This window comes from Marmota marmota, unplaced genomic scaffold (assembly GCF_001458135.2).
Source record: "Marmota marmota marmota unplaced genomic scaffold, marMar, whole genome shotgun sequence".
Lineage (NCBI taxonomy): Eukaryota > Metazoa > Chordata > Mammalia > Rodentia > Sciuridae > Marmota > Marmota marmota.
In genome coordinates this window covers 1,258,551-1,283,450 of record NW_025999932.1, presented here as the reverse complement: position 1 = coordinate 1,283,450, position 24,900 = coordinate 1,258,551, and the positions used below count along the sequence as shown (strand labels likewise).

Sequence of the window (24,900 nt, the reverse complement as noted above, 5' to 3'; positions counted from 1 at the left end):
GCTGTTGTCTGGAGTATGACTTAATTTAGGAACTCCAGATTGTGTCTACACCGCCTGAGCCGTCCACCAAGCCAAACCTGTTCAAGCAAACCACAGTCAGTGGAGCTGGGGTGACATGTGTTCACAGAAACCACTTTCCCATGGGAGTTTGAAGGAAGTGCTTAGCACCCCACCAACATGGTCTTACCCGTTTGTTTTCCTGGGAAGTTCCAGTCACAGCGTTCTAGAGCTGGGGATGCCTGCTCCAAGCCTCTTCCACCAGTAGAGAGGCCAAGGCTGGACACAGGGCCGGGTCCACCTGGAGGCCACCATGCCAGCTCCTCCCTCCCAGCCCTTGCCCTCCAGCCCTTGCCCTCCAGCCGTCCCCCTGTCACCGCGGCTGACGGAGGCTGAGCTGGCCAGCCTTGCTTTCCCGGCAGCTCCCTTCCTCGCACACCTGTGTCTCCTTTAAAGAGCACTTGGCAAAACAATTGACTAAACAAAAAGTTGGTTCTTTGAAAAAATAAATAAAATTGACAGACCCTTAGCCACACTAACGAAAAGGAGAGAGAAAACTCAAATTACTAATATACGTGATGAAAAAGGAAATATCACAACAGACACTACAGAAATACAGAAGACAATTAGAAATTATTTTGAAAACTTGTAATCCAATAAAATAGAAGATATTGAAGGCATCGACAAATTTTTTAAGTCATATGATTTGCCCAAATTGAATCAGGATGATATACACCATTTAAACAGACCAATTTCAAGCAATGAAATAGAAGACACCATCAGAAGCCTATCAACCAAGAAAAGCCCAGGACCGGACGGATACACAGCCAAGTTCTACAAGACCTTTAGAGAAGAACTAATACCAATACTCTTCTATTTATTTTAGGAAATAGAAAAAGAGGGAGCACTTCTAAACTCATTCTATGAGGCCAGTATCACCCTGGTTCCAAAACCAGGCAAAGATACATTAAGAAAGTAAACAGACCAATATCTCTAATGAACACAAATGCAAAAATTCTCAATAAAATTCTGGCAAATTGAATACAGAAACGTATCAAAAAGATAGCATACCACAATCAAGTGGGGTTCATCCCAGGAATGCAAGGTTGGTTCAAAATCAATAAATGGAATTCATCACATCAATAGACTCAAGATAAGAATCCTATGATCATCTCAATAGACGCAGAAAAAGCATTTGACAAAATACAGCACCCCTTCATGCTCAAAACACTAGAAAACTTAGGGATAACAGGAACATATCTCAACATCATAAAAGCTATCTATGCTAAGCCCCAGGCCAATATCATTCTAAATGAAGAAAGCATTCTATCTAAAAACTGGAACAAGACAGGGACACCCTCTTTCACCACTTCTATTTAACATAGTTCTTGAAACACTGGTCAGAGCAATTAGACAGATGAAAGAAATCAAAAGGATATGTATAGAAAAAGAAGAACTTAAATTAGCACTATTTGCTGACGATATGATTCTATACCTAGAAGACCCAAAAAGTTCCACCAGAAAACTTCTAGAACTAGTAAATGAATTCAGCAAAGTAGAAGGATATAAAATCAACACCCATAAATCAAAGGCATTTCTGTATATCAATGACAAATCCTCTGAGAGGGAAATGAGGAAAACTACCTCATTTACAATTTAGCCTCAAAAAAGAAAAGAAAAGAAAAAGAAATATTGGGAATCAACTTAATGAAAGACATGAAAGAACTATATAATGAAAACTACAGAACCCTAAAGAAATCAAAGCAGACCTTAGAAGACGGAAAGATCTACCTCGCTCTTGGATAGGCAGAATTAACATTATCAAAATGACCATACTACCTAAAGTACTATACAGATTTAATGCAATTCCAATCAAAATCCTAATGGCATTCTTCATAGAAATAGAAAAATCAGTCATGAAATTCATCTGGAAAAATAAGAGACCCAGAACAGCTAAAACAATCCTTAGCAAGAAGATATATGGAGCAATAGTAACAAAAACAGCATGGTATTGGCACCAAAACTGACTGGTAGACCAATGGTACAGAATAGAGGACACAGAGAATAACCCACAAAACTACAATTATCATATATTAGATAAAGGTGCCAAAAACATATATTGGAGAAAAGGTAGCCTCTTCAACAAATGGTGCTGGGAAAACTGGAAATTCATATGCAACAAGATGAAACTAAACCCCTATCTCTCACCATGCACAAAATTCAACTCAGAGTGGGTCAAGGACTTAGGAATACAACCAGAGACCCTGCGTCTAATAGAAGAAAAAGTAGGCCCTAATCTTTATCATGTCGAATTAGGCCCCAACTTCCTTAATAAGACTCCTATAGTGCAAGAATTAAAATCAAGAATCAATAAATGGGAGAGATTCAAACTAAAAAGTTTCTTCTCAGCAAAAGAAACAATCTGTGAGGTGAATAGAGAGCTTACATCTTGGGAGCAAATTTTTACCCCTCACACATCAGATAGAGCCCTAATCTCTAGGGTATATAAAGAACTCAAAAAGCTAAGCACCAAAACAACAAACAACCCAATCAATAAATGAGCCAAAGACCTGAACAGACACTTCTCAGAAGGTGATATACAATCAATTGACAAATACATGAAAAAATGTTCAACATCTCTAGCAATTAGAGAAATGCAAATCAAAACTACTCTGAGATTTCATCTCACTCCTGTCAGAATGGCAGCTATTAAGAATACAAACAACAATAAGTGTTGGCGAGGATGTGGGAAAAGAGCAATTCATACATTGCTGGTGAGACTGCAAATTGGTGCAGCCAATATGGAAAGCAGTATGGAGATTCCTTGGAAAACTGAGAATGGAACCACCATTTGACCCAGCTGTCCCTCTCCTTGGTCTATACCCAAAGGACTTAAAAACAGCATCCTACAAGGACACAGCCACATCAATATTTACAGCAGCACAATTCACAATAGCTAAACTGTGGAACCAACCTAGATGCCCTTCAGTAGATGATGGATAAAGAAAATGTGGCAGGCTGGGGTTGCGACTCAGCGGTTGAGTGCTCGCCTCGAATGTGTGAGGCCCGGTGTGAGGCCCTGGTTTCGATCCTCAGCACCACATAAAAATAAATAAATAAATAATAAACAAACAGATGGTATTGTGTCCAACTACAACTAAAAAATAAATATTAAAAAAAGAGAAAATGTGGCATATATACACAACGGAATATTACTCAGCAATAAAAGAGAATAAAATCATGGCATTTGCAGGTAAATGGATGGAGTTGGAGAAGATAATGCTAAGTAAAGTTAGCCAATCCCAAAAAACCAAATGCCAAATGTTTTCTTTGATATAAGGAGGCTGATTCATAGTGGGGTAAGGAGAGGGAACATGGGAGGAATAGATGAACTCTAGATAGGGCAGAGGGGTGGGAGGAGAAGGGAGGGGGCAGGGGTTAGAAATGATGGTGGAATATGATGAACATCATTATCCAAAGTACAGGTATGAAGACGCGAATGGTGTGAATATACTGTGTAGACAACCAGAGATATGAAAAATTGTGCTCTATATGTGTGATAAGAATTGTAATGCATTCCGCTGTCGTAAATAAATAAATAAATAAATAAATAAATTTTTTTAAAAAAGAGCACTTGGCAGAATGACACCTGCTAGGAAAGTCCCTCTGGGACAGAGGAGGAGGCCTGGAGCAGAGCCCTAAGAACCGCCCAGGCCAGGCTTCCAAAGCCTGGCTGCCGAGCACACCTGGGCCCCCAGCTCTGTCCTGGCTCAGTGAGAAGAGTCCTGGCCCACACGGCCCAGGATGTTTGGAGGCTTCAGAAGAGGGGAGGGGAGGGGAGATAGTAGAGGATAGGAAAGGCAGCAGAACACGACAGACACTAGTATGGCAATATGTAAATCAATGGATGTGTAACTGATGTGATTCTGCAATCTGTATATGGGCTAAAAATGGGAGTTCATAACCCACTTGAAGCAAAGTGTGAAATATGATATATCAAGAACTATGTAATGTTTTGAACAACCAACAATAAAAAAAATAAAACTTAAAAAAAATAATAAAATAAAATTGGAAATTTAAATCTGAAAAAAAAAAAAAAAAAACAAAAGCACGTTGTGGCCACAGAGTGGGTTCACCATCCTGGGAGTCTCAGAGCTCTGCGCATACAGCCGGAGCTCAACCTCAAAGCCCAAGAAAATCCAGTCCACCCAGACACCAAGGCTGTGAACTGCTTCTCACCCTGAGCAAGACCTCCTCCAGGTCTCAGGAAGAGTTATGAGGGAGAACGAAGTCAAGCACACGGGCCGCGTGTTTGGACCAGAACACGGTGTTTCGGCTCCCCAGCCGCTCCCCTCTCTCTGTGCTAACTGAGCTCCACTCGTGTCCTCTGTACCATGGGGATAATAATGGCGTTGGCCTCACAGACGGGAGAAAACTCAAGCATGGCCTGTGCAGCCCAGCGCTGCGGAGCCGGTGACCACTTTTACCAGATGTGCACACTCGGGGAAAATGGCCTCAGAGCCTCCTCAGGAGAAGGGAGAGATGCCCCGCCCAGAAAGTGGACACTGCACCTCTTCCTGTGGAGCGGCCTGGAGAGGAAGGGGCCTGTCCACTGCTGCCTGTCTCTGCCCCTGGCCACGGCACCCTCCATGTGCAGCACATGTAGCTGCAACCATTTCTAAACCTTTTCTAGGGAAAAACAGCCCAGCAGATTCCAGGGTGAAAACAGAGCACCAAAAGTCGAGGGTCTTTTATGCTCAAAATGACACATGTTCACAATGGCCCGTCTCTGCCAGTGTTTCCTGTGACTTCTCCGTGCTAGCTCGGTGTCACATTTGCATGACACAATAGGCCAGGCATGCATATTAGCGGAAGATGATTACAATAATTAGTCACATGTCCCCAAAATGGGGGAAACTTAATGCAAACTGTAGTCAACAATTTGGCTTGTGGACTGATCATTGTTCGAATATAATGTGAAAAGCTGCAAATGTATAAATTGCCCCTTAATTAGATTTCACGTGTCACCAGTTCATTTAGCTGAGAAAGGCCTTCTAGCATTATGGACGCGGACTTGAACGTGAGCTATGAAGTCTGTTGGAAGTGCGGGCATCGGGGCGAAGTTGACAAGTTTGAACAAATCTCTGTCCTCTGTTTTTTCTCAGCCTGGGTCTGTTTCTCTCTCGTTGGGTCCTTCTCAAATTGGGCTATGTGTGGAGCCTGGCTGTGTTTTCACTCGTAGACGAGGAGGCCACTGATGGTGAGCTTGCTCAGAGGCCGCTGGACATCCTCACTGGGTGCTGGCGTGTGCCTGCCATGACCTCCACCCGCCTGGTCTTGCTCTGTTCACCTGCCCCCCTGAGGTGAGCAGGTCGCCCACCTGGGGACACAAAGCCACAGGAGCGCGGCCCCTCCTCAGATGGGCTCTGGCTGAGGACAGACACATGTCCACTAACAGCTTCCCAGCCACTCTGGGTCCTGTCCTCGTCCAGGAGTCTCCCCTCTGTGAAGCTTCCTTTTCTACCATTTCAGTCACCTTGAGCTAAATGTGTCCAAATATATCGAATGGAAAACTTCAGAAATAAAAATTCCTAAGTTCTGCACCGAGCCCCACGTCGAGCTCCCACGCTGCTCTGCTGAGTCCCACCAGCATGAACCATCTTTGTGCAGTGTGTCCACGCTACCCGAGTTGCTCACAGCCGGTTGGAGTTCCACTTAATGATGGTCCCAAAGCACAAGGGAGGTGGCACTGTTGACTCACAGGGGCCAGGAAGAAGCCACAGACGCTGCCTTTGAGTGGCAAGGTGAAGCCACAGCCACATGACGTCCTCAGACATGCTGTTCAAGCTGATCTGTTCTTAGTTGTGGTTCGTCTGTGACTGTGCCCAACGTGTAACTGAAGCTCCACCCCAGGCCTGCCTGTCGGGGGAAGCGCAGGGCGCGCAGGGCAGCAGGATGGTGCCGGTCGCAGTCTGGGGGTCTTAGGAGGGGTCCCATGGATAAGGGGATGCTCATGGCCCAGCCTACATGAAGGGGATTTGCACTTGCCTTTGTTTTCCCGACTGCCAGAACCGCGTGGGATAAGACATTTCCCGCCCCGAGGACAAGGACCTCTCCAGGACTCGGGGAGCCAACTCACCACCGCGACTCACCAACAGCAGGTACGAGGGGAGTCCACCTCAAGTTCACCCAGACAGCACAGGGATCTCTCAGGTACAGGAGAGTGGGGACGGTTTGTGGGATTATTTGGAATTAGCCCTCCAGGAAGCCCTGTTACAGGAAGGCGTTCGCTGCCCGCCTGTGAGCCTCTGGCCTTCCCCGTGACTAACATAAGCAGTCTTCATTCCTTCCTCCTGTTGTCTCAGGTAAATAAGAAACTAAACAGCTCACACCATCATCTCTTTCAAAGTGGCTCAGCACTTTTATACCTGAGCGAGTTTGGCCTCTGTCATGGAGACGGCAAAGGTCCGGGTGGGCCTGCTCCTCCTGCCATCCCCATGTGTCAGTCCCTCCCCCCACTGTGACAGAGCACCCAGGGAAACCAACACCAAGGAGGAAAGAGTTCCTGTGGCCTCTGCTCTCAGAGCTTTCTGCCACAGTGGCCTGGCCCTGGTCTCTGGGCCCATGTGAGGCAGAGCATCATGGCGGCACCACGTGGCGGAGCAGAGCTGCCCGCCTCGTGGTGGCCAGGAAGCAGAGAGCGCTCACTGTTCTACCCCAGCCTGCCCCGATCCCAGTAAGCTAGGAACCACCGATGGGTTAGCCCTTCATGGCGTCAAGCCTTCAGCACATCAGCCTGTGGGGGAGGCTCCAGGTCCAAACGGCAACACCTTGTTGCCCCCCATGAGGGGGTTCACTAACACTTACTCACAGACTCTAGACCACGGCGTTCACGGAAGCCGATGGACTTCAGAGACTGGTTGAGTTTTGGAGTCCGACAGGGCCTGCCACCGATTCCTACCTGAGTTCACGGCCAACGAGACCCTTCCAGTGCCCTTCCTCTCATTTCCGACCTCCCTCTAGGGCCATGTTTGCTGGAAAAGTTTTGCTAGAAGATAGTTTCACTCCACGGCTCCATGTGTGTGAGACTCTCCTTGCAAGTGTGATGCTGCTCTGAGTGACATTTACATGAGTTATTTATCCCTGAATGACACAGATCTGCTTTGCTGACTGAAGCCGTAGAGGCCTAGATAGCTTGTCACGAGCTTCCCCTCTGGATGTGGGCAACCAAAGCAGTTTCTCAGACTTTGCCACCTGCCTGGGTTGAGGGCATCTGTGAGAGCAGTGGACCTGCTGGCCAGAGGATCCCTGTGGCTGCCAGCCTAGGAGCAGTCCTGTGGGTCACGTCCCTTTACTCCTGCTTCTTCACTGGATGCCCAGGTAGCCGGGCAGTTGGCGGAAGGTCACGAGGAGCCAGGCTGGGGAGGGCCCTAGTGGTGACGCAGGCAGAGGCGGAGGAGACAGGGTGACGGGAAGGGACAGGGCCCTGACCAATGGCTGCCGTCACAGCACCATGCTGGGGCTCGTGTGACTGAGTCCATTCTCTCATGGTCCACGGGGCCAGAGATCAGACATCAAGAGGTGGGCAGGCCATTCCCTGTGTGTCTGGAGTGGGGGGGGGTCTGTCCAGCCATTCCTGACTTCCGTGGGGGCTCATGGCCATCCTGGCTTGTGGTCAGGTGGCCACACCCCGGCCTTGTTCACGTGGGATCTTCTGTGTCCACACCTGTGCCCACGTCTCCCTTTTAATAAGGACACAAGCCATTGTGGATCAGGCCATCCACTCCAGAGGGCCTCATTTTAGCCTCCCTGGTGACATCGGCAACAACTCTATTTCCAAGTGTGGTCACTCAGGTTGGGTGTTAGGCCTTGAACCTCCCTTTCTGAGGGGACGCAGCCCAACTCACAACATGACTTTTAGGGACTAATGATTAAATTCTTCATGAGCAAGTTTGGGTTCCCTCCCGCCAGGCTCCAGAGCAACGCACCACGCGCACCGCTCCCAGCTCAGTTGGTCCACCGTGAGGCCTGAGGAAGGATCTCGCTTCCCCTGCCAGCCCGGACCGCCCAGTGTTCTGGACGTTGCCGGTCGTCTTGGTGAAAGTGAGGCTGGACCTGCTCCCGGGCTGTCAGACAACGGAAGGACCACACAGGGAGAAGCCCTCGACCGCACCCAAGTGCCAGAGAAGCTGCCCGGCCCCGCAGGGTAGTGAAGGGCGAAGAGGGCGGGCAGACAGCTTGGCCGAAAGTGCTCGGCATCCGTAATCGGACCAACAGGCTCTACACCCAGCCACCGGTCACGCAGGGAGATGGGCTGAGGCACCCCCACCCAGGGCCTCCAGGGGCTCCGGGGGTTCGTTCAAGGTCAGGTGGCTGAGGTGTTATGGCCAACAGTGTCCTTGGGCAGACGGACAGGACCGAGGGGGCTCGTGGGGAGGGCGAGCCGCCAGGCCCTCCGCTGCCCACCGCTCAGCACCGCGGCTGCCCTGTGGAGTCCAGCCCCGGGGACCCCTCTCAGCACAGGAGGGCTGACTCGATGGTGGCGTCTGCAGAGCTCCGGGGCGCACCACCCCTGAAATCACAGGAAACACAACGTGAAGCAAGCCATTAACCAGGAAAGACACCCAAGGAGCCACGGAGAAAATCGTGAAAACAGAAAATCCAGCAGGATGATCTCACCCAACGCACCCCAACTCGCAGGACAGGGCTGGGGATGGACGGCAACGGCTGGATGCCTCCTCCCGGACCAGCAGTGGGGTGGGTGCACTTTCTTTAACATGGAGATGTGTCTCCGTCCTTGGGGAGGTACCGCTAACATTGCAGGGCTGTGCGGGAGCGCTGCAGCCTCCTGGGGAGCCAGGGCACCCCAAGCCTCGCGCTGCAGACCCAGGACAAAGTAGGAGGGGTCCGGTGACTCCTGCAGCCCAGAGGAGAGGGCATCTCCAACCGTGGCTGCCGAAGCAGGGGCAGAGCTATTTGCTAAAGAGCTGTTTTCTCCTTTCCCAGCAGCCAGTGACCCCGGAGACCGGGCACCGTCAGGGCACTAGGGCATGGTCGACTGTGCGAGGGCGTGAGTCACCTTCTGCAAGGAGTGTCCAGGCTCCTAGGGCCAGCAAACAAGGCCCTGCTAAGTGCCAGAGATGGAGAAAAGGACACAGCAAAGGTGAAGCAGGGAGAGACGGGAGTGAACAGAAGGACCCAGGAAAGCCGTCTCAGGCCACTGCCCGGGCGTCCAGTCACCACTCCGCTCCGTTGCAGTGCCCTAAAGCACACCGCGGATCCAGGCTCCTGTGTCAGGAACCTGGTACGTTGGCCAACAACTAAAAACCTGGGGGGGTCTCGGGAAAAGAGAAAAGTGTGGCGAGAACACTCACCGGATCTCCAGGGCAGAGGAGGACGCAGAGAAGAGGACCAGGAGATAGAGACGGAGATCGGAGTCAGGGCACCACCAGCCAGGGACACCAAGGGCCAACCAGCCTGAGGATCCCGAAGCTGCAGGAAGGATGCTCCGAGATCCCCCACCCGAGGGAGAGTGCATTTCCACGTGCCAGCGCCCATTTGTGGCACTCTGCTGCAGGGACCTAGGAGACCATCAGCGTGCACTGAGTGTCACATGGAAAGCCGGCAGTGAATTCCATTCCTCCAGAGGCCTCCATGCCCACAGGGAGGGGACAGGGTGAACCATGAAAAGTGTCCTGCTGAGCCAGCCTGCATGGCCAGGGATGTGGTCACCACGTCTGCCGCTGTGGATCCCCATCTCTGGGTTGGTGGACGGGGCCACCAGCGCTGTGGGCTGCCTCCCTGCCTGCCCCAGGATTGAACAGCACTGGAGCGTCCAGCGCCAAGTGCCTTATGACCATGACCTGTGACCTCACGCCCAGCAGTGTCCCTCCAGGAGCCCTCCCCAGGCAGCTCACTGAGTTCCCAGCGGGGACATTTTGTGTGAACTTTGCAAGGTCCTCAGGATGCGAGGTGCAGTGTGAACAGGTGGCAGACGCCTGCCCAAGGCACCCTCATGGCCCCACCTCAGGCCGAGTCTGATGAGTCCTTCCGCCAGGTGCCTGGGAGTTGAACATTCTGTCCACACACAGGAGCAGGCGCCCCGCCTGTGCTGGGGACGGTCACTCCTAGCCGCTCTCTTGTCACCTTTCAGTCAGAAGTGCTTGCTGGAGCCTTCTGTGACCTGGCCCCCCGGCTGGAGCTGGGGTCCACAGGGCTGGAGAAGGCACAGGGCCCCATCCAGGCTGTTGGCTCGCCAAGTTCTCTCAGAGGGAGAGCTCCACGCTCAGATCTCCAGAATGAGTGGGAATTAATATTAGCAATGAATCGAACGCAAGAGCCAGTCCACTCGGTGAGTGAATCCTCTAGAAGGCCTTTTAATTTTTATTGGATCATAAATAACTTCCTGGGCCAACAGCCGAGGGGACGCTGCTCGAGAGCCAGAGCTGACCCTCACAGGATGAGGGGCCTTGCAGACTTTCTGCTTCATACTTCGGCTCCCTCCTGAGGAGTGTGATCTCTGCAATAGGCTCAAGGATCCGAATACCATCTTTGGATAACGTGGAAGGTCAAGGGGAAAGGAGGTGGGGTGTGGAGACGCTGTTCCCTACTAATATCGGAGCTCTTGGGCGCGCGGCACACTTCCTGCCTGAGATGGGTTTCCTTCACCTCGAGATGGAGTTCCCTGCCTCCAGAGGCAGGGGTGGACGTGTGGGCTAGGTGGGGACAGCATGCTGGGCCTGGGCACGATCAAGGTGGGGCCACCAGGAGAGTCCATCTGCTCCCAGGGCTGCTCCCCTGAAGGCTGCAGCTGGGCTGCAGCGTGGTGGGAGGGTCTGGGCAACAGGGAGCTGTCTTGCTGCCCTACGAGTAAGGGCCCCAGCGCCCGAGGACGGGACACCAGGGAAGAGCACACCGGTCCCTCGAGCTCGTCCCTCCTTTCCCCTTGCCAAAGGCCAGCTGTAGTGCCAGGGTCACCATGACAGAGCAGCCGGAGCTCGGCGTCATCAGAGCAACTCGGAGCACTCTGTGGACCAGGTCACCCTTCACGCTCGGGCGGCCCTGCCCAGCAGGACTCCCAAACCTCGTCTTACAGTGAGGAAGCCGAGACCCACAGGAGCTGAGACACTCGTGGGAGGTCACACAGCAGGCGGAGCTGGCCCCCACCAGGAAGAGTCACTGTTTCACCTCTCAAGAGAAACGCGACTTGGTTCTCTTCATCGGGCATGAAGACTGCACCGTGTGACAGACCCCCACCAGGGACTCCATGGCAGCCAGCCTGACCATAGCCAGCAGGGGATGCCCAAGGGTAGCCGTGGGAAGGACCAGGGCCCAGCGTCGGCCCAGCAGGCCAGGGGAGAGTTGAAATGGGTGGGGGTGGTTCTGCCCCCCAGCTCTTGCCCCAGCCCCAGCTGCGGTGTCCTGCAGCGGTACTGGCTGTGTGTCTTCCGCTCTGGGCTCCACTCCCCACCGGGGCTGTGAGCATCACGAGGCAAGCTCTCCCCGGCGGCTCCCTGTCCCACTGCTCAGCACCTGCCTGTCATGCAGCTGGGTTCCTGTGTGGCTTCGCTGGCTGGGGGGCACCCTGACCTGGCCAAAGGGGAGTAGGGGAATGCAGCCCAGCAGGAAGGGAGCAGGGGTGTCCCAGCCATGGCCCTCTCCCTGACTCAGGTGGTGCCAGCACCTGGACATGTGGTTCCCACTCCACTCAGTGCCCTGGGGGGAGCTCTTCCTGTCTTTGCTCCGCAGACACTGTGGCCGTGAGCACTCCTGGGTTCACGTTCTGGGGCACACACATAACTGTTCCCAGCAGTGAAAGTCCTTAGTGGTAAGACACCAATTCTGTGAGGTGCAACCGGCACTTTATTTTTTAGTGAAAAAGGTGTAGCCCACAGCAGAAGAGGATAGGATGGAAAACACTAGAACTAGGGAGAGCAGCTGCTCTGGCTCTGCAAACCTGGGCAGGGAAGTGACGTGGGACGTGTCTTACAGTGGATGGAGGAAAACACTTCGCTCACTGTCGGGTGTGCCTTCACCTGAGGAAGTGGTGAGCAGGGTGTCCGCTTCCTGGGGCTGTATTAGCTGTATTACTTCCTGTGGCTGCTACAACAAACCACCCCGAGCCTGGAGCTCACGGCAGACGTGTACTGTCGCAGCTTTGAACAGAAGTCAAGCAGGGTGTGGGTGGGACCTTGCAACCGAGGACCCTTCCTGCCTCCTCCTGCTCCTGGTGGGTCCAGGTGCTCCTTGGCTCCCAGCCCGACCTCTTTGTCCCTGGAACTGGTCACCTGTTTCTCAGTGTGTCCTCTTTTCCTGTGGACAGGAGCCTCTGGACTAGGGTGGCTCTAGGATGATTTCACATAAAGATCTTTAACTTAATTGGCTTGCAAGGATCTCTGCAAGGAAGGCCACCTTCGCAGGTTCCGGGGGCCAGATGGATGGAGGCTATCCAACCCCATGGAGTGTGCAGGCACAGTGGCTTTGAGAAGGGGCTTCCACAACCAGTTCTTGTGACAGTCCCAGCTGCCACATCCTCAGGCCGCCTCTTGACAGGCTCACTACTGACCGTCAGGTGACTTATTCTCTAAAATCTTAATTTGCACTTTTCTGATTATTAAACAAGATTATCTTCTTTTTCTCTCCAACTTCTCATGTTTCCTGTGGAATTTTTGTTCATCTTTTGTCTGCTTCTACCAAGTCACTTATTTCTTTTTGATTCACAGGATTTCTTCACGTATTTCAGACAAAACCCTTTTGTGTTTCAGATTCGTCCTGGATTTCTTTCCCTAGTTCATGAGATTTTTTTTTTTTTTAATATTTATTTTTTAGCTTCAGGTGGACACAATATCTTTATTTTATTTATTTTTAATGTGGTGCTGAGGATTGAGCCATATCCCCAGGCCCAGTTAATGGGGTTTTTATAATTTCTGAAAGACTTTTTGAAGCAGCACAGTGAAGTTGACTTCGCTGACCTTGGGCTTCACGGCAGGTGTTCTGATTCACCGTCAGCCCACATCTGACTCAGAGTCTCCCACCCCACGCTGCTCGCCCCTGCCCCCAGGACACCCAGCCACAGAGACTTTGTCTTTCTGAAATGCGACAGGTGACTTTGGGAACTGCCTTCCACGGCTCAGCGTGACTTCATGTGACAGGTTCCTCCACACTGTGAGCTCACTCTCAGTGGCTCCTCATACTGCTTGGTGGTGTCATGGGCCTGGGCGGGTCGCAGTGGTCCACCACCCACCTGTGTGGAAAGACACGGCCCTTCCGGGTTTCGTGACTGTGAGTCGCTGTGAACCTCCTCCTTCCTACAACCCCTCAGACGACACTCTGCGAGGGGCTGCAGGAAGCCGCAGCCCCCAGGCCAGTGGCAATAACCAAAACTGGCTCCAGAGCTTGACGATGTCCCCTGGGAGTGGATTGCTTCCTTCACGTGGTGGGCACTTGGTGGGCTGCATCACAGACCACCGTACAGAGCCCCCAGGCCCCAACCCCTTTCATTTCCACGCAGCTCCTCTGTCAAAACGTCCCAGTGGAGGCACCCGATGGGGTGAAGGAGCATCTCCGGGTGGTTTTAGTGCATTTCCCTGGTGACCAGGGACATGTGCTAAGGTGCATTCCATATGTTCTCGGTGATGATGGGTCTGTTCACTTTGTTTTGGGAATTTTGTGCTCAGTTGTGAGTTCTCGGCACACACTGCATGCCAGTCTTTGCGGGCTGTGTGACCTGCTCCCCTTTTCTCAACCTTGGTTGGTTGCAGTCTGCTTAGTGTCTCGCACTGACAACCTGCTCTTACCCCTAGGTAGGGGTACTGACTTCATGTGTCAGCTTGCTGCCTAGTGCAGGTCACAGAGAATTCTCCTGTCCTTTCTTCTAAAACCCTCGTAGCTTTATACCTAACATTTAGTTCCGGAGATCTGTGGTAGTTAATGTTTAAGTAAGATTTGAGGATTAGGTCAAGGTTCTTTTTGTATATTTATTTACTTTTTGCATGTAGGATCCCAAGTTTCCTAGCACAGTGTGTTGAAAAGACTCTCCTCTAGTGCTCTGTCTTTGCAGCTTTATACCAAACCAAGTGGCCGCATACATGGAGATCTGCCATTCTCTTTATTACTACATCTCCTCAGCATGACTAAAACTGAGTGCCATGATTCCTCCAAATCGACTTTTTTTCCCCCTAAAGTGATTTGAATATTTATTATCTTTGGGTTTTTTTTTACATAAATTTAAAATCAGTTTCTCTGTCTATAAAAACATCCATCTTGGATTTTTACTGAAATCACATTAAATCTGTAGATTGGTTTTGGAAGAATTTATAGCTTTACTATATTGACACTTCCAATTCATGAACATAGTATGTCTCTCCATTTATTTAGGTCTTCAATTTCTCTTGGCAGCATTTTGTAGTTTCAGCATACAGATCCTATACAGATTTAGTTTTGTTAATTTATTCTTAAATATTTACTTTTGGGAAGACCTATTTAAATTACATGTTCATCATTAGTGTATAGAAATATGACTGATATTTTAAAATTTTTTGTTTTTGTTTTGAAAATAACTTTAGACTTACAAAAGATTTGCAGTTTCTATATATATTTCACCAAACTTCCTAATGATGAGAACTTCTGTGATGTTTTAATCAACTTTGGCACTCCTGTGACTAAAAACCTGACAGGAACAATTTTAGAGGAGGAGATTTTATCTGGGGCTCACGGTGGCAGAGGTCTCAGTCTGTAGACAGACACTGGCTCCGTCCCTCGGGGCTCAAGGGGAGGCGACAATAATGTGGGAGAGCGCAGGAGAAAGAAGCAGCTCACGTGATGATCAGAGAGCAGGAGCGACTCCACATGCCAGAGAGAGACACGTTCCCAAAGGCCACGCCTCCAACAGCCACCTCCCGCACGCACAGCCACCCAATTAAGGGTTGATTCACTGGTTGGGTTATTGCTCTTTTCCTATCCCAATCCTTTCACCTCTGAATGTTCGTCATTGTCTCACGCATGAGCTTTTGGGGTCAACTAATATCTAAACTGTAACAAGTGACTATATCATATTTACCAAAAGTAAGAAATTAGCATTGGCATAATATTGTTCACTGAACGATTGGATTTATTCAGATTCCACCTGTTTTCCCATTAATACATCTTTTTTATGGTCTCATAAGATAAGGAGTGGCGCTCCCTGCACGTAAGCTCAGCACCACTTGGTGAATGAACACTTGGCTCTAACAACCACTGCAACCAAGAACCATCATGGGCCCCAGTGTCCCCGTGCCTCTTTGTGGCTGCCATCCCACCTGGGCCCCTGGCCCCTGCTCATCCATCTCCCGGCCTGGGTGGCTCTCTCGAAGGCCGCACATAGGGTCCCACACAGCAGCCTTCCGAGCACGGTGACTGTCTTGGTAAGCTGTGCTGCAGTCCCCCAGGCTGCTCCGCCACCAGCAGGTGGTTCCGTCCACCAATGAGCAGCACTCACCGCGCACTTTTACTAGGTGATGTCTCACTGGCTCATTTTACTTCTAAATTGCTTTCGAGGGGGACCGTGGTCCTTCTACTGAATTACTTCTGGTTTGGGTTTGAGGCTACATTGCACTACGAGTCTCTGTCCTCTTGGTGAATGGCTGGCTCCCCTTCCGCTGATGCTTTCCTTTATGAGTCTGGGCATTATGCAGTCAGTTCCTGGGCTTGTTCTAGAAACTTTTGACACAGTATTTACTTTAGCAAAGTTGGAGATTGATCAATAGCTTTGAACTCCTCCCGGACCACAGCAGCGTGGGCCGCAGCAGCCCAGCCTTCCCTCCCTGACGTCCAAGCTGTCGCTGCTCCTGTCCCCCGACCTCAGCCTCGCCGGCCGCGTTCTCACCGACACCTGCAGCAGGTGTCCTCTGAGTCTCAGGGATTTCTCACTGTCCCCTGAGGGGACAGTGGCTGACCAAGGACAGTGGCCCCTCCCTCATCAGGCACAGGCCAGCGCAGGTTGAAGAGGCCACATTCTGGCTTCCTGATGCCAGCAGGGGGTCCTTGGCTTTCCATCAAGATTTGTTCCTAAGTGGATATTATCTCACTTGAGCAAGAATCAGGAGGAATCAGGACAGGCTCTGGCAGAATTGTGTGCTGTATGGCTTTTAAAAATCCTACAAAAATGGAGCCCCCGCCCCAGGCACCCTGAGGCTCTGATTTCCCTCCCCAGGGCTGTGGGGGACTGCGGAGGGGACGTGTCTGCACAGCCACTTCTGTGTGCTAAGGAGGCTGGACACGGTGCATTTCTGATCTGGGAGAGTTAGGGAGCCACCACTCATGTTCATGCATGTGCTGGTGAGAGCCATGCAGTCCCCAGAGGGGACCAGAGGCCCGAGGTGCAGGATTTCCCTCCCTAAGAGAGGGATGGGTGCTTCCATCTCAGCATTGAAAAGTGCAGCTAATGGAAATGTGACCCTCGACGTCAGTGACCGGGTTTACCTGGTGTACCTGAGTGGGCGGAGGGTTAGGGGGAGGGGACGCTCCTCCCTCCCAGTTTGCTGACTTTCCCATCTTCCGGGCCTCACCTCCTCTCCACAGGCTGCGTCTCCCCTCTCAGGAACGCAGGGGCGAGTTTCCCCTTCATTTCCCCTTCCACAGCCTCGTCTCCCTCAGGAGGGGGAGAGCTGGGACAGAGCCAAGTCCTGCTCTGCGTCCTTCCTGGCTCCTCCTCCCCCTCCTCCCTCCTCCCTCCTCCCACGCTCCCCGTCTCCTGCTTCCTCTGAACCCTGATTTCCTGTCTTCCTGGGCCCCTCATCCACACCCCTTCCTTCCCACTTGCTCTGCAGTGCTTGTGGTCCACCCTGACGCCAGTTTCTCTTTGCCCTTCCTTTCCAATAAAAGGGGGAGGGGCGTTAATGCAAACGTCCATGTGTCACACGATGAAGGAGACGTCAGTGACCTGAACAGTCTGTGTGGCTGCCCATCCGTGACCCTAGAGCACCACGAGGCAAAATCGCTCCCTGGCAAGGAGGAGCTTCCCGACGCTCCACTCAGACTTCAGGCTGACCCTCTCCATGATACGGTCCTCAACCTGCTGACCCTTAGCTGGATGGAGAGCGAAGCTGCTCTGCTCAACAAGGACCTGAGTGACAGCCAAGGGCACCACAGCCCGTGCCCCAGAGGGCTCCACCCTACTCCAGCGTCACTTGCCCCAGCGGGTTCCTGCCCCAGTGTCCATCTTCACCAAGGGTGGCTTGGCCCCTGTGTGAAAAGGACAGGGAGACGGCGACCTTCTTAGCGGAGCAGGAAGGCCAGGGAGGAGGCAAGCCACCGTGTGTGACCCATCTGAAGAGGAACAGGCTGTTTAAGCCTGGCACACACAGGCAATGGGAGACAGAGGCTGGCAGAGCGGGGTGGGCCTGGGGGAGGCCGGCCGCAGGGTGCCGGGGACCCGAAGGTGCTAGTCTGCAGGTGGACAGGCAGCAAGGCTCTCTGTAGAGGCAGGACGGGGCCGAGGGGCCACCTGTTCCTGCGGCTACAACAAACAAGCCACTTGTAAGCCACAGAGGGTGTCACGCCTCGGTGCTGGGAGGCCGAGCTCGCACACATGCAGACACTGACAGGAGGCAGGGAGGATAGCCACAGCGGGCCGCCTGGCTGCGCTCGGAGGTGTGTCTACCTCCAGGTCCCTGCCTCCACCTGCCGTCACCTACAGCGTGTGGGAAATCTCTCTGGCAATGACACCACAAACACCGCAGACAAGGCGCTCAGTCCAAGCGCAGGACCAACTGGGTGAGGCTTCACATGTCTTCCCAGGTTTGCAGCTGAGACGACACCGATTGGTGGGGTGGGGTGGGGGTCCCATTGGGCTTTCCCCACGCGTGGTCATGGAAGGCGCTCTGGTCCTGGAGGGAGAGGGCATGCGGTGAGCAGAGTCCGAGGCCTCAGCCTAGCCCTTGCTCACCTCTCATCCTCAGTCCCTTCTGTGAGGTGAGGAGGAGGAGCCAAAGTCCCTTTGACCTCAGAACTGCTAGGACCCCATCAACCTCCCCACGCTGAGAAGACGGGCGTCACGAGAGACCAAAGCCGGATGCTCTTGGAGGGTCTTTGTTAAAAGCCAAGGACTGGGCGAGAGGCTGTGGGAGGGCCTCGCTGCTGTCTCTGCTTGTAAGAGCTCATCTTCCGGGTGACCCTCCTCGCACTGTGGAAGGAGCTTGTCACAGCGCTTGGCCAGAGCAACTCTGTGTCTGAAATGCTCGCCTTTGGCACCAAGCCCACTAACGTCATCTCCAAGTTTACAAAACAGTTCTCAAGTAAAACTCTGCTGCTTTCTCAAATCCCCCTCTAAAGCTGACCTGGGAAGTAAGTACCATCCTGTCTTCTGACCTTCCACCGCCAACAGCTTGCTCAGGACCCTGGATTCAGGGCAGGTGGGTCAGAACGCCGGCCAACACAGAGTTGGGCTCAAGACCCAGTTTCCTCCACTCTGTGGCCAGTCAGAGTTGGGCAGGAGGCTCCTTTTCATGTGAGCATCGCCTGTGATTTGGGGCTGATTTTACTACTCCTATGGGCCAAGCAACTAACCTCAAAATTCTAAGACAGGAAATTGGAGAGAAAATTGCTACAAGTGTTCTTATTTTTTGAAGGCCATTCATTCTATTTGCAAAGCCTGTAAGGAAAACTTCCCAAGACCCCCAACGGAAGCGCCACACTACCCTTCCCTTCCTGACCATCTCGAGGTGCCAATGTCTTAGGGACAGAGAACCCACCTGCAGATGCACGGGGTGACCCTTCCCACCAGGAGGGTCTCTGCCCACCAAGAACGTGCTAAGGCCCTTCCTTGGTACCTAAGTCCAGAGCGTCGTAAATGCCTTCCAGTTAAAAGAAGAGATGCATGCTCCACTCTTACACCATACACAGAATACAGTAGGCACCTACTGTGCTACCACAGAATACAGTAGGTGCCTACTGTGCCTCTTTCATTCCAGGGGGGAAGTACATGGCAGGAAGGACCTTCTCCTCTGTCACAGCATTGATCAACAGGTAGAGAGGCTGTTCCTGGGTGGGGACTGCCTGCCCTCCTCATGACCAGTGTGCCTGTGATTTGCATAGACCCCAAGGAGGGACCCAGGGAAGAGGAGGAAATCTCTCTCCAGAATTTGTGTGTGGTCCCCCCATGTGGCCTGGCAGATGGGCTCCCTCCTGCAAGAGGACCCAGGGACACAGTCCCACTGCAAGGCAGAGCCTCCCCTGTCCCCTTGCACATGAGGCAGCTTCTCTCCAGCGTGGTTCTGTCCCAGTGAGTACTGGGTGCTGGGAGCCATTAGCCAAGTAGGTATGACAATTTCCTTGCCAGCGTACCCCATGTTGCAGTGACATTGAATGTAGGTGACCTTGCTCAAGGACCAAGGCGGATTAGGGTGTTCCCGGTTTAAGATAATCGGGTTTAGGGCGTTCCCAGTTTAGGTTCCAGGTTTAAGGTTTAAGATTATTCCTGCTGGGAATAGGGCGTATCCTGCTGCCTGAGTTCCCCTTGAGTTCTCACGGGATTCAGACAGTATATTTTGGAGATAGAAGCCCAGTGGAGGTGGATTTGGGCAGAGAACGTGGATTTCCCCAGAACGTGTTTGTAGACGGCTGGTGTGAGTTCGGGAATAAAGAGTTGCTGTTTGAATCTACAAGCTGTGTGGTGGCTCGTGATTGTGTGCCCAGCCAGACTGCGGCATTTGTGCCCAGCCAGACTGTGGCAACTGGGGTCACATGCCACCAGCACAATGTCACTGTCTACAGCTGTGAAGAGCCCGAGGGCAGGTTTGTGGGGAAAGAAGGCTGATCGCGGCCTGGCAGGGGTGCCCTCCAGGGACAGCAAGTGCCACCAGGTCTTGGTGCCAGGCTGGGTGCTTTAGAGGGGCAGGAGGGTTGCTTCTCTGAGTGAACAGAGAGGAGAAGGAGCAGAGTGGACCCATGTGTGGCATGCAGATCTTCTGTCCCCAGAGTACTGTGACTTTGCACAAAGCTGCAGTCAGGCCGCATCCCTGTTGACACACTTGTGACTCTACAGTCAGCTTCCCCAGCTGGCTGCAGCTCCCAGGGGCCTGGCGGGAAGGAAGGGGTTCCTCCACGTCAGCCAGGATGCCTGGCCTGCAAAGGCTGTCCCCACCCTGCGGCCCAGCCCCTGGGCAGGCCGAGGCTCTCCGGAGGCTTCAGGGCCTCTGCCCCTTGGTTTGGTCTCAGGCACAGGGAAGAGGGAGGTGGGGCTTCCCTCGGGGCTCCTGGCCACCTGCTGACACACATGGAAGTGACCACGGCAGGGGGCTTCTTTGATCTGCTTTCTGCGGCTCCCAAATCTGAGCCCTGGGCATTCACCCCTAAAACTATGCTTCTCTAAGCAACCACGGAGGATTCTGCAGATCACAGGGGCTGGGGGCAGCTCAGGGAAGGCACACCATCCCACGCCCTCCGCCCTCGGCTACAGGACAAAGGGATGGCGGGAGGGCCGCGCAGCTGGAGCCAGGCCATCCTGGATCCGGAGAGCCGAGCCCTGTGTGGCAGTCCTCCTTGATCCCAGGCTGCTGTCCAGAGTCTGCTGTCCTGTTTCCCTGGCCCCCACTGCCAGGCACCAACAATATTTGTGCACCCATGTAAAAGCCCACAGGTGCTCTCTGTTGACCTGGCCTTCCAAGGCCAGGACCTTCCCGAAGGAACGTGAGCTCCTCAGGATGAGGCTGTCAGCTTGCACAGAAGCAGCCGGCAGCAGAGGCTCTGGGAAAGGACACGTGAAGGACGCTTGTTGCTGAGCAAGTTCCTGCCTGTCAGAGAAGCAGACGGACCCAGCTTATGGGCACTCCACGTCCTGACCCTTCTGCCGAGAGCAGAAAGCATCGTTATCAGTCTATGAGGCTTTGCTGGAGTGTATGCACCACTTGAAAAGCACCAGGAAAAGGGATTGGCCCCCCAAAGGGCCTCAGGTCCAGGCAAGCCCTGATGGCCATGGGACGGGGCTGGCAGGGTCAGGCAGCTGCTCCCTTCACACCACAGCACCTGCCTGGTTCTGCAGATGGCCTGTCGATAATCAGTGAGCTCCTGCATGAGAAACAGAGGTGTCATGTCCTGGGATACTCTTCTAAAGTGACCACACCCAAAAGTGGTCACAGATGGAGCCACTAAAGACACCCGGGACCTTGGCTTCCAACAGCATTGTGCCACTGCAAATCTCAGTGGAAGACGACTCCTGAGCAGATCCTCATACCACCCCGCACACGCACGCAGGCACACACAAATGTGTGCACACACATGTGCATCTGCGGAGCACATGGTATCTGAACATGCACACACACAAACACCTGTGCTAGCACACACATGAATCTGCCAAGCAACACATGTACACAGAGACAGCATACAGGCACACCTGTACACACAGGCAAACCACACATATGCACACACACAGACAGAAGCACACACATGCACACACACAAACATGTGCAGGTGCACAGCACACCCAGACACCTACAATGCACACTCACGGCACACACATGAGCACGTGCAAGAACACACAAGTGTGCGCACGTGGGGACCTGGACACCCTGTGTACACACTGCACCCAGGACTGCCTCTTTCTCCACTGGAGACCACTTCTTTCCATCTCCCTCAAAACACCCCTGGAAATACGTAGGGGTCCTTCCTAAAGAAGGCGATGCCCTGCTGACTGGAAGGAAAGCAGACACAGTGTCCATCATCAGTGGAAACACACTAATTCATTTGCTGGTTTCCAAACAGACAATTAGGAATTGCTGGGGAAAATCCTGCTCCACAAGGAGATTCTCAAGACGTGTGCTGCTTCTTTCCCATCATGCTGCTCTTCCCTCATCAGCATCGCACAGACACACAGACACACGTGCAACACACGCATGCACACACGTGCTGCCTGGTGTTACGGTGGTGCGTGTTCTATTTCCACATGAGCGGTTTCATAGCAGCTTCATGAGGTCCCCAGGCAGCGTGCCCCACCCTAGCAGGACTGACACAGGCGCAGGTGAGCCCCTGCAGCTGCACCCTCTGAAGGGCAAGGCCCTCTGGGCTTCCACCCCATGTTCCCCCATCCTCCCGCCACTCCCACCGCCATCCTCCCGCCACCTCTCACCGCACTGTATGAGAACACACCAAGCACGAATCACCTGTCTCTCAGGCGGCCTCTGAGACGCTGCCCGTCATGGGGGAGGGTGAAAGCGGAACTGTGCGGGTCTGCTTTTAGCAGGTGGCTTGCATGTGCAGATCCAGGTGCTCCCCAGCCCCTTCAATCTTGCCGGCTGTAAAATGGGCGTCTTCTGAACCCGTGGTCCGGGAGATGAAAGGTGGATTCAGCAGGGGCTTGCTGACAGCCCGCCAAGGCTCAGCAGCAGGGCGCCTCCTTTGTCCTGGCCACTCTGACCTCCCTGGCCCTGCTGTCGGTGGGAACAGACCAGAAGAATGCGGGGCGGGGCTGGAGCCGCAGTGGCAGGCTGCAGGTCCTCTGACATCCAGGCACACCTCTGCCTGCCCGCCCGCTGCCCACTGCCCGCATCCTCCTGGCCTCCTTCACCCTTCAAGCATAAGGCAGCAGGCACCTGCCCCGGGGAATGCGGGTGCTGCCCGTGCACAGCGACCTTATGTTCCGTGTGTGTGAGAAGACCGAGTCGGTGCGGGAAGCCGCTTTGGGGAGTCGGAGCTGGATCTCTGGTGGGACGGGAGGGCAAGGCACAGGGGAGTCTCGGGAAAGAACTGAGGGCTGGCGGGAAGGGCCTGTTCAGGAAATGAACCTCCCCCTGACCTCCCCCTGGGTCTTGTTCGCCCCACAGACTCTCTGGAAAGTAAGAAAAGCCATCAGTGAAGCCCCAGGCACAGGGTCCCCCAGAGGCATTCACTCAGGGTTAGGGTTAGGGTTAGGGGTCAGGGGTCTTCCCTGCCGCTCAGGAGGGACTGTTGCCATGTCCAGAAGCAGCCTGGGGAGACGTCTGGCCCCAGTGGCCTGAGCACTGCTCAGGGGCACTTCAACTCCAAGTGGCGGAGCTGCCTCTGGGCCGCTTACTTGGAACAGCAATTCCTACAAACGCTGTCCAGGCCGGGCAACGTCCAGGACAAGCCCCGGTTCATAAGTACACAGCCGCTTCGGATTGGTCCTTACAAATCTTTGTTCTCCCAGTGAAATGTCCTTCATCCCTGTCACACAAAAGGAGTTTCTAAACATAACTGTGAGACCAGAAGCCAGCCGAGGTCCAGCCGGGCAGGATAAGCAGGCCTGGAGCCCCGTGAGGCAGAGTGGGTGTTAGCAAGCCATTCCTCAGAAGTGGGGGGCCCAGGCACCCGGGCCCCTCACACGGGTCCTGCTGGCTCTCCTGTTTCCACAGAGTGGCCTTTGTGTGGCTGACACAGAGCATGCCGCTAGCCTGCCTTCAGGGACAATTGGAGAGAAATTGAGTTGCAAAAGACGACGATTTCTGCCCGATGTGTGCTGGAGGAACAGGATGCTTTGAACAGATTTCAGATCCATATCCTATTTTATACAAGAAAAAAGGGAAGATTTTAATAAAATTTCTGTGTGTAAATTTTTTTTAAACTAAAAACATTTTTCCAACATGAAGTCGACATTCTTCTCCCGAACGCTCTTCGATAGTGACGATATTTAACGTTCTGCTCCATCTCTTCCAGTTGGTCACAGAAGGGAGAAGACGGTGAGCAATTTTAGGAGAAAGGCTACAATTTCTTGTTCTCCAGAAACCCTTTAAAATAATCTTTACAAGCTGATGCATTGTTTTATGAAATGTAAAATACAGAGTGCAGGAATGTATTATTCTCCCACAAAACTCACTTGGGAAGGTTTTGCAAATATATTAGCATCATTAACATGTTTCCTTCTTTTAGATAAAATTCCAGGTCTGTATTATTCCCACTGAATTTGTATTATTCACATTTTTGCACTTCTTTGAACTTGGGAGACATTGTCAATCTGGTTATCTTATCAATGCTACCTGTCAGGCTGGTGAGCCCCAGGGCTGACAAGGAACGGTGGGAAACCCAGCAGCCCCTCTGGCCACCTGAGAAGGGTAGGGAAGTGTCTTGTGTTGTTGTTTTTTTCCCTGAGCAGAATCCATTAGAATCTCAGCATCCTTAGGTGTATCTATAGTGGGAAAAGAAGTCTTGAAATACAGAGGCAAGGGCAGTGGACAAGCACGGCCAGCACTGGGAGCAGGCTCACCGTCCTTCCGGCCTCCAAGACTCCCTTTCTCTCCTTTGCCAAATGCTGGTGGAGGCAGGACTGACCTGGACTGCCCGCTGCCTCACGAAGCACACTGGGCCTTCCTGGGCTGGCTGGCCGGACCCCTGATCCACCAATCTCCCTGGGCAGTGTTCAGAGGGCGGTTTTGGCTTCTTACAGAAAGAGAAACCTAGGATGTAGGTGTAGCCATGGCTGATGGCCTGATGGCTGCGGAGGAGGGACTGTGAAAGGCGGCCCGGCGGGGACGCCGTACCAGGAAAAGCCGACACTCCTGGTCCTCTCGCTGGACCGTTCTATGTCAACCTTCCACAGAGAAAGTGAGACCCTACTGTCCACAGCTACACCCCTTGAGGGTCTGGAGGTGCCGTTGCCAGGGATTCCAGGTGGGTGACATAATCTTAGGGCCACCGACGTCTTTGTCTCCTTTTTGTTACACTTTCCTGAGCTGTTGAAATGCCCCCAACTCTCACCACCTCCCCAGCTGCTGCCAGAGCTCGTCAAGGGTACAGTGAGACCTCGGAGCCGCAGCGCGGTCAGTGAGACCCACACGCTGCTGGGACCACTGGAATGCTAGTGGACTTCAGAAATAGCCACAGGAAGCTTCTGCAGTCCTGTTTAAGGTGGGCCAGGAGGGCAGCGGGGGCTTCACCCAGCATTTCTAGTCTTTTACACAGACGACCCGAGAACTGGCC

At 52.9% G+C, this 24,900-nt stretch overlaps 1 long non-coding RNA gene across 1 annotated transcript in view; it reads left to right on the top strand.

Annotated features, from left to right (window-relative positions):
* The first annotated feature begins 6,569 nt into the window (after positions 1-6,569).
* LOC125616012 overlaps positions 6,570-24,900 on the top strand; it is a 299,348-nt gene continuing 281,017 nt past the window's right edge. The window contains exon 1 of the long non-coding RNA XR_007346606.1: positions 6,570-6,609. This is a non-coding gene — a long non-coding RNA (uncharacterized LOC125616012). The remainder of the gene's footprint in view (positions 6,610-24,900) is intronic.